The sequence below is a fragment of the Littorina saxatilis genome, linkage group LG14 (genome assembly GCF_037325665.1).
Source record: "Littorina saxatilis isolate snail1 linkage group LG14, US_GU_Lsax_2.0, whole genome shotgun sequence".
In the NCBI taxonomy this organism is placed as follows: domain Eukaryota; kingdom Metazoa; phylum Mollusca; class Gastropoda; order Littorinimorpha; family Littorinidae; genus Littorina; species Littorina saxatilis.
The window spans coordinates 31,759,007-31,775,177 of NC_090258.1; the positions used below are offsets into that span (position 1 = coordinate 31,759,007).

Here is a 16,171-nt window from a genome sequence, read left to right on the forward strand (position 1 = left end):
GATTGGATTATATACTTGTGTCGGATAACATTTTATTTAAATCGTGCACATGAGTGCGAAATTCAATCCGTTGCCCAGAGCGACCATAGAATGGTTAGAATGAAATACAGTCTGACTCATATGGAGAGAGGCCCGTCATACTGGAAATTTAACGACAGTCTATTGAAAGATAGAGTGTTTGTTGAAGGTTTAAACACCTTTTTGGAAAATTATGACAACGAGTATCTTGAGATTGATTCACAAGTTAAATGGGACCTCTAAAATAAAAATTAAAGAATTTTCTATTGACTATAGTAAATGTAAAAAACGGCAAACAGTTGAAGACCAACAACAAATGCAAAAGGATTTGAATCAATTAGATAAACAGATATCCAGGCACCCTGAACATTCAACATTTATTGTTGAAAAGAAGGGTGGAACTGCTCGACTTTCTCCATGTTTGTGTGACATTACGATGATTTCTGCTATAAGGAATTTACGACTGCGGGGAAAGAAAATAAGCTTTGGTGGGGAACGTATCTGGCTGTACGTATCGCGTGTCAGGGTGTATGTGTGTGTGTGTGTGTGTGTGTGTGTGTGTGTGTGTGTGTGTGTGTGTGTGTTTATGTGTGTGTGTGTGGGTGTTTATGTGTTTGTGTGTGTGGGTGTGTGTGCCAGTGTGTATGTATGTGTGTTTGTGTGTGTGTGTTTGTGTGTGTGTGTGTGTTTGTGTGTGTGTGTTTGTGTGTGTGTGTTTGTGTGTGTGTGTGTGTGTGTGTGTGTGTGTGTGTGTAGGTTTTTGTGTGTGTGTTTGTGTGTGTGTGTGTGTTTGTGTGTGTGAGTGAGTGTGTGTGTGCGTGTGTGTGTGTGTGTGTGAGTGAGTGTTTGTTTGTATGTGTGTTTGTGTGTGTGTGTGTGCGTGCGTGCATGCGTGCGTGCGTGTGTGTGTGTGTGTGTGTGTGTGTGTGTATATAATCTGGCTGCAGTAAGACCTAGCGGGTCATAAATATGTCAGTCACAAATCATGGTATGAACCCAAGTGCATCCTTCCCATGCTCATGCAGCCACTGGTAATTTTATTTTATTTTATTTGGTTGTTGTTGTTGTTGATCTCAGTTGCATGCAGGCAGCTTCAACCCTTACTTTTGTGCCTCTTTGTTTTCTTTTTTTATATTTAGTCAAGTTTTGACTAAATATTTTAACATCGAGGGGGAATCGAAACGAGGGTCGTGGTGTATGTGCGTGTGTGTGTGCGTGTGTGCGTGTGTGTGTGTGTGTGTAGAGCGATTCAGACTAAACTACTGGACCGATCTTTATGAAATTTGACATGAGAGTTCCTGGGTATGAAATCCCCGAACGTTTTTTTCAGTTTTTTGATAAATGTCTTTGATGACGTCATATCCGGCTTTTCGTGAAAGTTGAGGCGGCACTGTCACGCCCTCATTTTTCAACCAAATTGGTTGAAATTTTGGTCAAGTAATCTTCGACGAAGCCCGGGGTTCGGTATTGCATTTCAGCTTGGTGGCTTAAAAATTAATTAATGACTTTGGTCATTAAAAATCTGAAAATTGTAAAAAAAAAATAAAAATTTTCAAAACGATCCAAATTTACGTTTATCTTATTCTCCATCATTTGCTGATTCCAAAAACATATAAATATGTTATATTCGGATTAAAAACAAGCTCTGAAAATTAAATATATAAAAATTATTATCAAAATTAAATTGTCCAAATCAATTTAAAAACACTTTCATCTTATTCCTTGTCGGTTCCTGATTCCAAAAACATATAGATATGATATGTTTGGATTAAAAACACGCTCACAAAGTTAAAACAAAGAGAGGTACAGAAAAGCGTGCTATCCTTCTTAGCGCAACTACTACCCCGCTCTTCTTGTCAATTTCACTGCCTTTGCCACGAGCGGTGGACTGACGATGCTACGAGTATACGCTCTTGCTGCGTTGCTTTGCGTTCAGTTTCATTTTGTGAGTTCGACAGTTGCTTGACTCAATATTGTATTTTCGCCTTACGCGACTTTTTTTCTTTTGTTTTCGCTGAGAGCATCCTTCTTCGTTGATCTTTTTCTTTTTTTTAATTTTACCCAATTTTATTCTTCTTTAAATACACTTATATCATTAACAATACTATTTCTAACTGTCTTTTAAACAACTTTTCAATATAACAATTCCCTCTCAAAAAGCATCCACTGGTAATGAGTAGCGCCCTACTATACCTTTTATTTCTATCACGTTTTTAATGTCGAAGAGTGTACATTGGAACATGAAACAAGACACTTGCCATTATAACGTCAGTCACAAATCACAGTACCACTCTCGACTTCATCCCTTCCTTGTCCTCCATCCCTTGATATCCACGCCCTATATATTCCTATGGCTTTTTTCATAGAGAAGGGAGACAATGACTTGGCTGGTGTAACTCCGATTAAGACTCATCCCGTAGATATGTCAGTCACAAATCATGGTACGAACCTCGACTGCACCCTTCCATATCCATGCATCTACTCAAATAGAGTATCGATCTATATTTCTGTCACTTTTTTGTAGCAGAAGAGTATACATTTGGTGGAGTATCTCCGATAAAGACCCTTGCCGTAGACATAATAATAATAATAATAATAATAATAATAATAATAATAATAATAATAATAATAATAATAATAATAAATGAGCATTTATATAGCGCAACATCATAACTTTACAATTATGCTCTTTGCGCTCTGTGCTGTGCGTCGGCCGGTGCATTCCTGCATGCTATACTCGGGGTCACGTCCGGCTATGCGACCCACTGTGGACTGCTAAGCGGTGATTGAGAAGAGTATAAGACATGTCAGTCACAAACTGTGGTTCCATCATCAACTTTACCGTTTTACTTTTCATGCATCCACTGAAAATGAGTCGATATTTCTCTCACGTTTTTCATTGAGAAGAGTATAAATTGGCTATAAGGCCCCGTCCATATATATGTCAGCCACAATTCATGGTACATGTACGAACCTCGACTGCACCATTTCCATTCTCATGATCCACTGATAGCGTCCTGCATTGGTGTCGCATGTTCATTGTAGAAGAGTATAAAAGTTGACCGCGCACTAGACCCTGGCCATAGATATACGCCAGTCACATATCACGGTACGATCCTCGACGTCATCCCTTCCCTGGTCATTCATCCCCGACAGTGAGTGACGTCATTTACTCCCTTTGCGTGGGTGGGCCGAGACACGACAGAAAGAAAAGGGGAAGCAGAGAAGGGGGGAGGGGGGGGTGTGTGCTGAGAGAAGAGAGTGGAGGTGGGGGGGGGGGGGGTGCTGAGAGAAGAGAGTGGAGGTGGGGGGGGGGGTGCTGAGAGAAGAGAGTGGAGGTGGGGGGGGGGGGTGCTGAGAGAAGAGAGTGGAGGTGGGGGGGGGGGGTGCTGAGAGAAGAGAGTGGAGGTGGGGGGGGGGGGGTGCTGAGAGAAGAGAGTGGAGGTGGGGGGGGGGTGCTGAGAGAAGAGAGTGGAGGTGGGGGGGGGGGGTGCTGAGGGTGCTGAGAGAAGAGAGTGGGGGGAGGGGGGGGGGTTGACTGAACTGCTCGACTTTCTCAATGTTTGTGTGACAATACGATGATTTCTGCTACAAGGAAATTACGACTGCATTTTTTTTTTAATGATGGTCAAGATTTTACCATGCTTTCATTGTAGTCTCTCACAAGTCTTTGATACAATGCATTGATTTTGGTCAGATACAATGCTATCATTGTGGTAATTTACAACGCTTTGATTCCATCTTATACAATATTCGGATTTTGGCCGTTTTGAAGATTGGATTCTAGACAGTTTTGGGGAAGTGAGCAGAGCCATTTTCTCCAGATTTCTCCGACGGGGAAGTACGCAAAACGCAACCATCCAGGCACCGTACCGTCACTCACTGACAAGAGCTCTTGTATAGGTCTGCCCACCACAGGGATCTGGCAGGGTGTAGGAAGTGGGGGGTGAAACGACACGACACTTCACATCACTACCCTGCACAGCCATCACCACAACCACCACACCACTCCCACCTCCAACGTCTGCTGCAACGCTGCTGCTGCTGCTGTCGTGCTTGCTGCTGTGTCGTGCCGCGTCGCGCCGCTGCCGGACCGGCTCTATACGTTGTTTCTCTGTGCTGTGCTTCGGCCGGTGCATTCCTGCATGCTATACTCGGGGTCACGTCCGGCTATGCGACCCGCTGTGGACTGCTAAGCGGTGATTACAATTATCCGCTGGTGTAATTAGTGCTGGGACGACTACTGGTAGTATCGAGTGGCGGAGTTGTGAGGTCGAGGCATCAGCCAGGATTGTGCTTGTGCGTGAGGATTGCGCCTAGCTTTGAGAGGCGTGGGGTGGAGTGAGTGTCGGTGTTTTCTCTACACTGGAGCACGACTATGGATCGAGAGTCTCTGATCTTGTAATGACTGGATTTCTCGGGTTGAGTGCTGCTTTACGGGCTCTTTAGCGTTTGTCTGCCGCGACTGGCACCGTGAGCTGTTTGGAGCCACACGTATAGCCTACATCGTCTGTTGGGACTCAATTCTGCTGGACAGTTTGCAATCAGTCGCCCGTCACATTGTGTGTTGTTGGTGAGTATATAGTTTGTGTTGTATGCGGCAGTCGTGAATCGCGCATTGTCTTCCGTTCACAGCTCATCGATCATTGTCCTTTCTGCTTGTCAGTCAGTTCAAATTACATTGCCGGGTCCGCACGATAGCACAGCTACGAGAGCATTGTTGAAGCTTGGACACTTTTAGAAAACCCACGGAATCTATTATTCAGCCATCGCAAAATGGGAGTCACCGTGTTCCAAAGACTGCTAAAACATCACTTCTTTTAGTCTCGGCTACTCCACCGAAAATGGAGTATGGCTGCCTGAATGGCGCGCGGGGGTGGGGGGTTGTTGTACACAAAAACCGACCCGTACTAAAACACAAGTGTACTAGTGTACTTTGGGAGTTGCTGCTCATCAAGGAAGGAGAAGAAGTCTTGACTATAATTATATATATATATGAATACAAGAGGCAATTAAGTGGCAATGACGCATGTAAAAACATAGTTACGACTGTGGGGTAACGACCTAAAAACTCGTAGCCATTTCTCAATTTAGAGCTGCTTTGAAATACCTATCTTCCCAGGCGATGAAATTGCGATGCACATGTACATACAGCGAGCACATGTACATACAGCGAGCACATGTACATACAGCGAGCAAGTGAACAGACCATTGTTTGATTACACCATGTACATACAGCGAGCAAGTGAACAGACCATTGTTTGATTACACCATGTACATTTCAAGGCGAGATGGTAGGCCCTATCTCTTTTTTTCTTCGCCAATTTGCTTGGATTAGTAAAAACGACTGACTACAAATTAATATGACAACTCATTTTGTTTAGTTTTTAGGATGCGTGTTCATTCACTCTCTCTGCGATCAAAGAATTCTACGAAGCAGATTTTCACAGCTTGCATTCGTGTAAAAGCAAAACGATTTAGTTTCGTGTTTGATTTCTATGTTTTATTCTGTTTAGGCACTCGCATTACGAATTAGGGGAAAGTCGCTAAACCTGGAACAGTTAAGGAGAAACAGCCGTACCAGACAAAAAAATGGATATTGCAAAGCGTTCTTTATATTGTCACATACTAGACTCTGTCAGTAAATAAACAAACCACATAAAATGAATAAAAGTCACGCAACTCATCAGACTGATCATAATAAAAATGTCTGCATTTGTTCCAGGTTGGACGCATGGGTGTGTAAAGTGGAACACTGTGTTGTCAAACTCGGAACACATACAAACACACCCTGACTCTCTTTCTAGCTCTGTCTGTGTCTCACACACACACATATACACCCACACACTCTCATTCACACACAAACAAGCACACACAAGATAAATAAATACGTCATAACATTTTGATTAAGCTAATTTATGTAAATGTCTTTTTTTCAACATCATATTTTGATTTTACCAAGGAAATAACAAATCGGATAACAATTTAAGCCTTAAATGTAAAACAAAAAGATAAATAAGGGCTAGGTCTAAAAAGGACTGAAAAACAAAACCTTAAAAAAAAAGGAAAAAATAGGCAAAGAACCGATTTCGCAGACAATGTCCTTTGAATCTACTGTCAGCGGAGTCATCGTGTGATTACTGTGTGCACTTCTGGCACTATAACATATCCTCAGGGGAGTTTGTGGCACACATGAAGCAGTACCACGAAATTTCGCAGCTTCATTTGTACCCCTGTTCTGTTGACAAATAAATATAAAAGGGCTACCTGCCCAATTGACTAAATGTAAAAATCATTACGCATAAAGTCTCAAAGCAAATAACTAAGAACAGATTTAAGAACTGATTTTGCAGACACACACAAATTGCTAAGTACAGACTTCGAAGTCCTTTTGTCCGCTGCTGTCAGCGCAGTCCTCGTGTGCCCACTGTGTGCACCTCTGGCACTGTATCATGTTCTCAGGGGAGTTGGTGCCACACATGAAGCAGTACCAAGTGCTTTCCCCCGGGATAGAACGCATCGTCGAGAATGTTCTCCTTTTTTCCCTCTGATAAGAAGATATTCCCCTCTTGTTTCTCTGAGCAGAAGATGTTGTAGCTTCATTCTTTCCTCTTTTCTGTTGACCTGCACGCCTTTTTGCAAGTGAAATCTCCAGAACATTGTTTTTTTCGTGATGATCTCTTCGACGAGCTTGTGGTTGTGCGTTGCAGGACATCAGCAGCAGGTAAGCTTACATTTGCTGCTGACACCAAGCAATAATAATGACCAGAATCTCCATGTACAGTGTACAAAACAACGATGGGGGTGACGTTGGCAAATTTATTTCAGCTTCAAGAATGCTATTGATTAGTTCTTGTTCTATCTCTGGTGTTAATGTAGAAGGTCTTCCTGTGAACTTTACTTCTTCTTTTGCAAATTTGTTTGTTTCCTTCTAAATGACTTTTAAGAGTTGTGACAGTAACACCATATGCTCTTGATGCGCAACGCAAACCCATATCTCCGTTTTTCACTGCCGACAAAGCGCAGCCCATTTCTTCTGGTAACCACCGCCGTTCGGGTCTCATAATACTGTCAAACAAATCAATCAATCATTCAATAAAACTTATAGAAAGGAAAAACACAACAAAACCGAAAAGAGAATTGAATACGTGAATAAAACAGCAGTGTTCTGTTTATTGTTTGATGAGGGTAAGATGGAACAGAATGCGGCAAAGCTGGAACACTGTTCCATGTTTGCCTCTCTTATGTGTTCCATCATTGCCGCATGGCACCTGCATGGATTTCGCGTTTTTCTGTTGGATACACGTGACGTTTCAAATCTTTTTTTCCGTTCAAGTTATTGCAAATCTATGAAGGTTTATCACAGCAATCAACATTTTACGTGAACGTATATAGATAAAGAGTAATAATACGAATTGTAGACGGTAGAAATAAGAAGAAGAAGGAAGAAAAGTTTAAAAAACGTACCATTTTTTTGTTTTGCCGCAGTAGTCATTTTTTTTGCTGGAATAATATCAAGGAATGTCACTAGACATTTCTGCAAAACAATTGTTCATGAATTGTTCCCCGTTGATCGCATATTGAGGTGTTCCAAGTTGGCCGACTGTTCCGGGATTGGCGACTTTCCCTTATATAGCAAGAAAGTCGCATACCGGCCGGCTTTTTGTGAATAGAAACATATTCGTTTAAAATGTTCAAACCAAGATACCAAACACAATGTATCACCATTTCTAACGAGGAACTGATCCTGCACAGGGCAAAGTACCTATACTAAGTAAACACCCACACCCTACATTGGGGCAAAATCCGTGCATAAAGGGGGTGGGCGTTTACATTAAAGTGTACGGTACTTTAAATTAATCCTGCGAATTCAAGTGTGACCGGCACATTCGTACGTACGTAACCATTCGTAGATCGACATCCAAAAACAAACGGCCAACGTTTCAACATTCAGGATAAAACAAACAAGACTGGGTATGTTGTGGGAACGTTTAATTATTAACAAAACAAAACGTTACGTTCACAAATATATCGACCCAATTGCCTCAGTCGTTTGTGTCTTCCCTGCAAGCCGCTGACAACTTTTTCAAGATAAGTTTTGTGTGATTAGTGCTTGTTTATGCACTTAAAAGACCGCTGGGTCGATATATCTGTGAACGTAACGTTTTGTTTTGTCAATAAGTAAACGTTCCAACAACTTACCTTACTTGTTTTTTGATTTTTCATTCGTTGAGAGCGTCTCGTTGATACCTGACTTGAAGTGTGAACGATCGAACAAACCGCCACAGACTGTCCAGAACACCGCGTTATAGTAGAGTCTATCTCTCTATCTCTCTATCTCTCTATCTCTCTACCTGTAGATCTAGTTGAACCTCAGAGGTCCACAAACGTTTGGTAACCGCTCTCTCTATCTGTCACTCTCTCTCTCTCTCTCTCTCTCTCTCTCTCTCTCTCTCTCTCTCTCTCTCTCTCTCTCTCTCTCTCTCTCTCTCTCTCTCTCTCTCTCTCTTGAATTTACAAATGTTCCGAACTGTTTATCTTTCTTTCTTATAACCCCGTATTCCGATCTTACCCCCCTTTTTAATGGGTCTATATCATTGAGTAACCGCTTCTGACTCTCTCAGTCCTCCCCTCCCCCCCAACACATATACTACCACACACACACACACTACCACACACACACACACTACCACACACACACACACTACCACACACACACACACACTGACACACACACACACACTACCACACACACACACACACACACTACCACACACACACACACACACACTGACACACACACACACACACTACCACACACACACACACACACACACACTGACACACACACACACACGCACACACACACACGCACAACACACACAAACACACACACACACACACTCACATTCACAAGAACTACCACCACAACCACCCCACTCCCTCCATACTATACCACACACACACACACACACACACACACACACACACACACACACACATTCTCATTCACAAGAACTACCACCACAACCAACCCACTCCCTCCATACCACACACACACACACAGACACACACACACACACACACACACACACACACACACACACACACACATTCTCATTCACAAGAACTACCACCACAACCACCCCACTCCCTCCATACCACACACACACACACACACACACACACACTGACACACACACACACACACACACTACCACACACACACACACACACACACACACACTGACACACACACACACACGCACACACACACACGCACAACACACACAAACACACACACACACACTCACACTCACAAGAACTACCACCACAACCACCCCACTCCCTCCATACTATACCACACACACACACACACACACACACACACACACACACATTCTCATTCACAAGAACTACCACCACAACCACCCCACTCCCTCCATACCACACACACACACACACACACACACACACACACACACACACGCACCAGAACCATCCCCCCTCCCTCCATACCCCCAGACCATCAACCAACATACAGACAAAACGAATCATCCCCATCTGATTGTTTCAGCAACAGTGTGGACACACTACCACACACACACACAACCACACCCCCACCACCACAACCACATCCCCAGCACCCCAACCACCCCCGTCCCTCCATTCCCCCAGACCATCATCCAACACACGGGCAAACAAATCCTTCCCTTCTGATTGTTTCATCACAGTGCAGACACACCAGCAGGCTTGCATGCCTCTTGTCTGGCAGCACACACCGACAGGCATTAATCAAGTAATTGTTTACTTCACGTCGCAGTAGAGAGGGCTCGGCCAGTGGAGAATGCTAGAGGATGGGGGATGGAGCGTATTGTTCGATTAGTGTGTGTGTGTGGGGGGGGGGGGATGGGCGTATTGTTCGATTAGTGTGTGTGGGGGGGGATGAGCGTATTGTTCGATTAGTGTGTGTGTGTGTGGGGGGGGGGGGTGGTGAGCGTATTGTTCGATTAGTGTGTGCACATTCAGACATTACTCATCTGCTCGGGTCATGGAGAATGCTAGAGGATGAGGGATGAGCGTAGTGTACGATTAGTGTGTGCACAGTCAGACATTACTCAAAGAATGTTCGAGGATGCGAGATGAGCGTAGTGTACGATTAGTGTGAGCACAGTCAGACGTTACTCAGAGAATGCTAGAGGATGCGATATGAGCGTAGTGTACGATTAGTGTGAGCACAGTCAGACGTTACTCAGAGAATGCTAGAGGATGCGATATGAGCGTAGTGTACGATTAGTGTGAGCACAGTCAGACGTTACTCAGAGAATGCTAGAGGATGCGATATGAGCGTAGTGTACGATTAGTGTGTGCACAGTCAGACATTACTCAGAGAATGCTAGAGGATGTGAGATGAGCGTAGTGTACGATTAGTGTGAGCACAGTCATACATTACTCAGAGAATGCTAGAAGATGCGAGATGAGCGCAGTGTACGATTAGTGTGTGCACAGTCATACATTACTCAGAGAATGCCAGAGGATGAGGGATGAGCGTAGTGTACGATTAGTGTGTATACAGTCATACATTACTCAGAGAATGTTCGAGGATGCGAGATGAGCGTAGTGTACGATTAGTGTGTGCACAGTCAGACATTACTCAGAGAATGCCAGAGGATGAGGGATGAGCGTAGTGTACGATTAGTGTGTGCACAGTCAGACATTACTCAGAGAATGCTAGAAGATGCGAGATGAGCGCAGTGTACGATTAGTGTGTGCACAGTCAGGCATTACTCAGAGAATGTTCGAGGATGCGAGATGAGCGTAGTGTACGATTAGTGTGAGCACAGTCAGACATTACTCAGAGAATGCTAGAGGATGAGGGATGAGCGTAGTGTACGATTAGTGTGTGCACAGTCAGACATTACTCAGAGAATGCTAGAGGATGAGGGATGAGCGTAGTGTACGATTAGTATGAGCACAGTCAGACATTACTCAGAGAATGCTAGAGGATGCGAGATGAGCGTAGTGTACGATTAGTGTGAGCACAGTCAGACATTACTCAGAGAATGCTAGAAGATGCGAGATGAGCGCAGTGTACGATTAGTGTGTGCACAGTCAGACATTACTCAGAGAATGCTAGAGGATGAGGGATGAGCGCAGTGTACGATTAGTGTGTGCACAGTCAGACATTACTCAGAGAATTCTAGAGGATGCGAGATGAGCGTAGTGTACGATTAGTGTGTGCACAGTCATACATTACTCAGAGAATGCCAGAGGATGAGGGATGAGCGTAGTGTACGATTAGTGTGTGCACAGTCAGACATTACTCAGAGAATGCCAGAGGATGAGGGATGAGCGTAGTGTACGATTAGTGTGTGCACAGTCAGACATTACTCAGAGAATGTTCGAGGATGCGAGATGAGCGTAGTGTACGATTAGTGTGTGCACAGTCAGACATTACTCAGAGAATGCTAGAAGATGCGAGATGAGCGCAGTGTACGATTAGTGTGTGCACAGTCAGGCATTACTCAGAGAATGTTCGAGGATGCGAGATGATCGTAGTGTACGATTAGTGTGTGCACAGTCAGACATTACTCAGAGAATGCTAGAGGATGGGGGATGCGCGTAGTGTACGATTAGTGTGAGCACAGTCAGACATTACTCAGAGAATGCTAGAGGATGCGAGATGAGCGTAGTGTACGATTAGTGTGAGCACAGTCAGACATTACTCAGAGAATGCTAGAGGATGCGAGATGAGCGTAGTGTAGCACAGTCAGACATTACTCAGAGAATGCTAGAGGATGGGGGATAAGCGTAGTGTACGATTAGTGTGAGCACAGTCAGACATTACTCAGAGGAGTGGTGATGCGCGTAGTGTACGATTAGTGTGAGCACAGTCAGACATTACTCAGAGGAGTGGTGATGCGCGTAGTGTACGATTAGTGTGAGCACAGTCAGACATTCAACAAGACATTTCAATTCTGCACAAAACGCAGTTGATGGTTTGGTAAAGGTCTAAGATGGAACGATAATGCTGTTCCATGTAAAAGACTTGACAGTTATGGTGTGGTATACATGATGGTTTACCTGATGGTTTACATGATGGTACACATGATGGTTTACATGATGGTTTACATGATGGTATACATGATGGTTTACATGATGGTTTACATGATGGTATACATGATGGTTTACATGATGGTATACATGATGGTATACATGATGGTTTACATGATGGTATACATTATGGTATACATTATGGTATACATGATGGTATACATGATGGTATACATGATGGTATACATGATGGTATACATGATGGTTTACATGATGGTTTACATGATGGTATACATGATGGTATACATGATGGTATACATGATGGTTTACATGATGGTATACATGATGGTATACATGATGGTTTACATGATGGTATACATGATGGTTTACATGATGGTATACATGATGGTATACATGATGGTATACATGATGGTATACATGATGGTTTACATGATGGTATACATTATGGTATACATGATGGTATACATGATGGTATACATGATGGTATACATGATGGTATACATGATGGTATACATGATGGTATACATGATGGTATACATTATGGTATACATGATGGTATACATTATGGTATACATGATGGTTTACATGATGGTATACATGATGGTATACATGATGGTTTACATGATGGTATACATTATGGTATACATGATGGTATACATGATGGTATACATTATGGTATACATGATGGTATACATTATGGTATACATGATGGTTTACATGATGGTATACATGATGGTTTACATGATGGTACACATGATGGTTTACCTGATGGTTTACATGATTGTACACATGATGGTTTACCTGATGGTTTACATGATGGTATACATGATGGTTTGCACGATGGTTTACAGGATGGTACACATGATGGTTTACATGATGGTTTACATGATGGTATACATGATGGTTTACCTGATGGTTTACCTGATGGTTTACATGATAGTTTACATGATGGTACACATGATGGTTTACATGATTGTACACATGATGGTTTACCTGATGGTTTACATGATGGTACACATGATGGTGTACATGATGGTTTACATGATGGTATACATGATGGTATACATTATGGTATACATGATGGTTTACATGATGGTATACATGATGGTATACAATATGGTATACATGATGGTTTAACGGAGCTGTCCAGGCTTTTTCAAGAGGAAGAAGCATCCTTCAGAAATTCTGCAGCCTGGCAGCTTGCCATGCAGAGTGGGGGTTATGTCATTTCGTATACATATAGATAGTGATATCTATCTCAATCTGTGCAAATAATTCACCAAGTAAATACCACTTTGAATAGGAAGTAGCGAGGCTGTGAATGTCTGGCTACGTGTCCAGGTTGAATAATGCTCTTACGTAACGCCTTTGGGATGTAAAAAAAAAAAAGCATACTTTATTATAGACAGGGACAAGTGAACACACTATCATTTTAGAGGTTTGTCAGCCATTGTCTTTTAAATGTCAAGTTTGCATTGGTTTCATATTCATTCCCCATCGACAAATATAAACAAGTCGCGTAAGGCGAAATTACTACATTTAGTCAAGCTGTCGAACTCACGGTATGAAACTGAACGCACTGTATTTTTTCACCAAGACAGTACAGCTTCGTCAATCCCCGCGTGAAGGAAATCGCTCACCTCCCACGTGCAAAACGTAGTTATATTGACACGCCAGATTAGCGCGGTAGCGTATTGTGCTATGCAGGAAAGCGCGCTTTTCTGTATTCTTGTTATCTTTCTGAGCTTGTTTTGAATCCAACCTATCATATCTATATGTTTTTGGAATCAGGAAATGATAAAGAATAAGACGAAATCATTTTTAGATCGATTTCTTAAATTTTAATCGTAAGATTAATTAATCTATTTTCGTTAATTGTGATCACATTTTAAGAGTAAACATGACATATATGTGTATGTTTTTAGATTCAGAATGTGATGAAGAATACGATGCACTCAATTTTAAATCTGTTTGCGAAAAATCGATTTTATTGACAACTTTAATGAGCAAACTCATTAATTAATTTTTAAGCCTTCAAGCTGAAATGCAATACCAAAGTCCGGGCTTCGTCGAAGATTACTTGACCAAAATTTTAACCAATTTGGTTGAAAATTGAGAGCGTGACAGTGCCGCCTCAACTTTCACGAAAAGCCGGATATGACGTCATCAAAGACATTTATAAAAAAAATGACAAATATGGCTGGAGATACCATACTCAGGAACTCTCATGTCAAGTTTCATGAAGATCGGTCCAGTAGTTTTCTCTGAATCGCTCTACACACACACACACACACACACCACACCCTCGTCTCGATTCCCCCCCTCTACGTTAAAACATTTAGTCAAAACTTGACTAAATGTAAAAACGATCGTTCAAACAAATTCTAGCTTATCACGCAGTATTTTAAATTCTTAATCGAGTATCTTTTGCAATTGCGAAAGTCTGATTTTAGCAATAAACTCAAAGTTTTCAAATATCAAATGTTGCTTCAAAACAGAAAACAGCTTTCGTTGAAATGTCAGCGCTGTTCGGACAGAGAGGGGTTCAATCGTGTGTAAACGTATCCCGTGTTTCCAGTCGATAAACCGTTCAATTCTCAAAATGTGTCCTTTGCGGGTAGAATACCCACAATACATGTTGCGTGGGTGTGGGAATTTCAGTCCGCGGTGAAGAGAAAAAAATCGAACTGATTTGCATTGTACTTTTCGGAGAGGTTGTGGGTTGTGGTCTGTTTTGAGTTAGATGCAAAGTGTGTGTGTGTGTGTGTGTGTGTGTGTGTGTGTGTGTGTGTGTGTGTGTGTGTGTGTGTGTGTGTGTGTGTGTTTCTCGGTATCTCTCTCTCTATCTCAATCTCTCTGTTTTTTGTTCTCTCTCTCTCGCTCTCTCGCTCTATCTCTCTCTCCCCCCCCTCTCTCTCTCTTCTTCTTCTCTTTCTCTCTCTTTTAATCTCTCCCTCCTTCCCTCTCTGACATCCTTCATCCCTCCCCCGCTCTCTGTCTCTATCTCCCCTCCTTCCCTCTCTCTGCTTCCCTCTCTCTCTCCCTCCCCTCCTCTTTCTCTCCCTCCCCTCCTCTCCTCTCTCTCACCCCCCCTCCCTCCCCCCAAGATCCCCATCTCCTCAACCCCTCTCGTCTCTCTCATGTGTCTGTTTTCACTGACAGAGACTTCCTTCGTCCCTTCCTCTCCCCCTCTCTCTCTCTCTCCCTCCCACCCTCTCTCTGTCTCTCTCTCCCTCCCCCCCCCCCCCCCCAATGACCCCATCCCCTCAGCCCCTCTCACGTATCTGTTCTGGCCACAGACAGAAACTGCTCGCCGTAGCGGCACAAAGCGGTTTGTGTGCGTGATAAGGGAGAGATGATTGAATTATCTGTCGCGTCTGATTCTGTCAGTAACTCGCTCTGTTCATGGGATGACGGTCTCGCTCTTTGAGAGAATTGACGGTTGGCGTGGGCGGGAGGGGGGTGGGGGGGGGGGGGCGGAGTGATGAGGGAAGAGGGTGCCGGGGAGGGGATGGGCCGGGGTTACTGGTGATTAAGATTGACTGAGCATGAGTCGTGCAGTGAATCCTACCCAGTGCTATGATCAAAACGATGTTGCGTAAAAAAAAAAAGAAGTAAATTTCAAGGGGCTTATTGTCCGTCAGATTGCCTATATTGGACATGAATTGGTTTATACGATTCGAGTTTTACGCCCTCACGGCTTTTTGATGTTTGCGTGTTTAGGTGGTATCAGCCATCTGCACTTATGGTAGAATGACCAAGATCTTTAACGTGCCATTGTGGTGACACGGGGGTGGGAGATGGATACCGTCTCTGGGTCTGCACATAAAGTTGACCCGTGTCCGTCCCGGCCCGGATTCGAACCAGCGACCTTTCGATCACAAGTCCAGTGCTCTACCACCTGAGCTACCCGGGCCCTTCGATGTTGCGAAATTGTTCTGAAGCTTTTGTGTATTCTGGGGATTAACTGCAGCATGGTGTTTTCCGATAAGAAAGTAGACATAGACATAGACATAGACATGGACATAGACATAGACATAAACATAGACATGGACATAGACATATACATGGACATAGA

At 43.2% G+C, this 16,171-nt stretch overlaps 1 protein-coding gene across 1 annotated transcript in view; it reads left to right on the forward strand.

Moving 5' to 3' along the window:
- Window positions 1-4,104: 4,104 nt before the first annotated feature.
- Window positions 4,105-16,171, forward strand: part of LOC138947579 (tripartite motif-containing protein 2-like) — a 35,945-nt gene continuing 23,878 nt past the window's right edge. The window contains exon 1 of the mRNA XM_070319082.1: window positions 4,105-4,591. The gene's annotated coding sequence lies outside the window, so the exon portion shown is untranslated. The remainder of the gene's footprint in view (window positions 4,592-16,171) is intronic.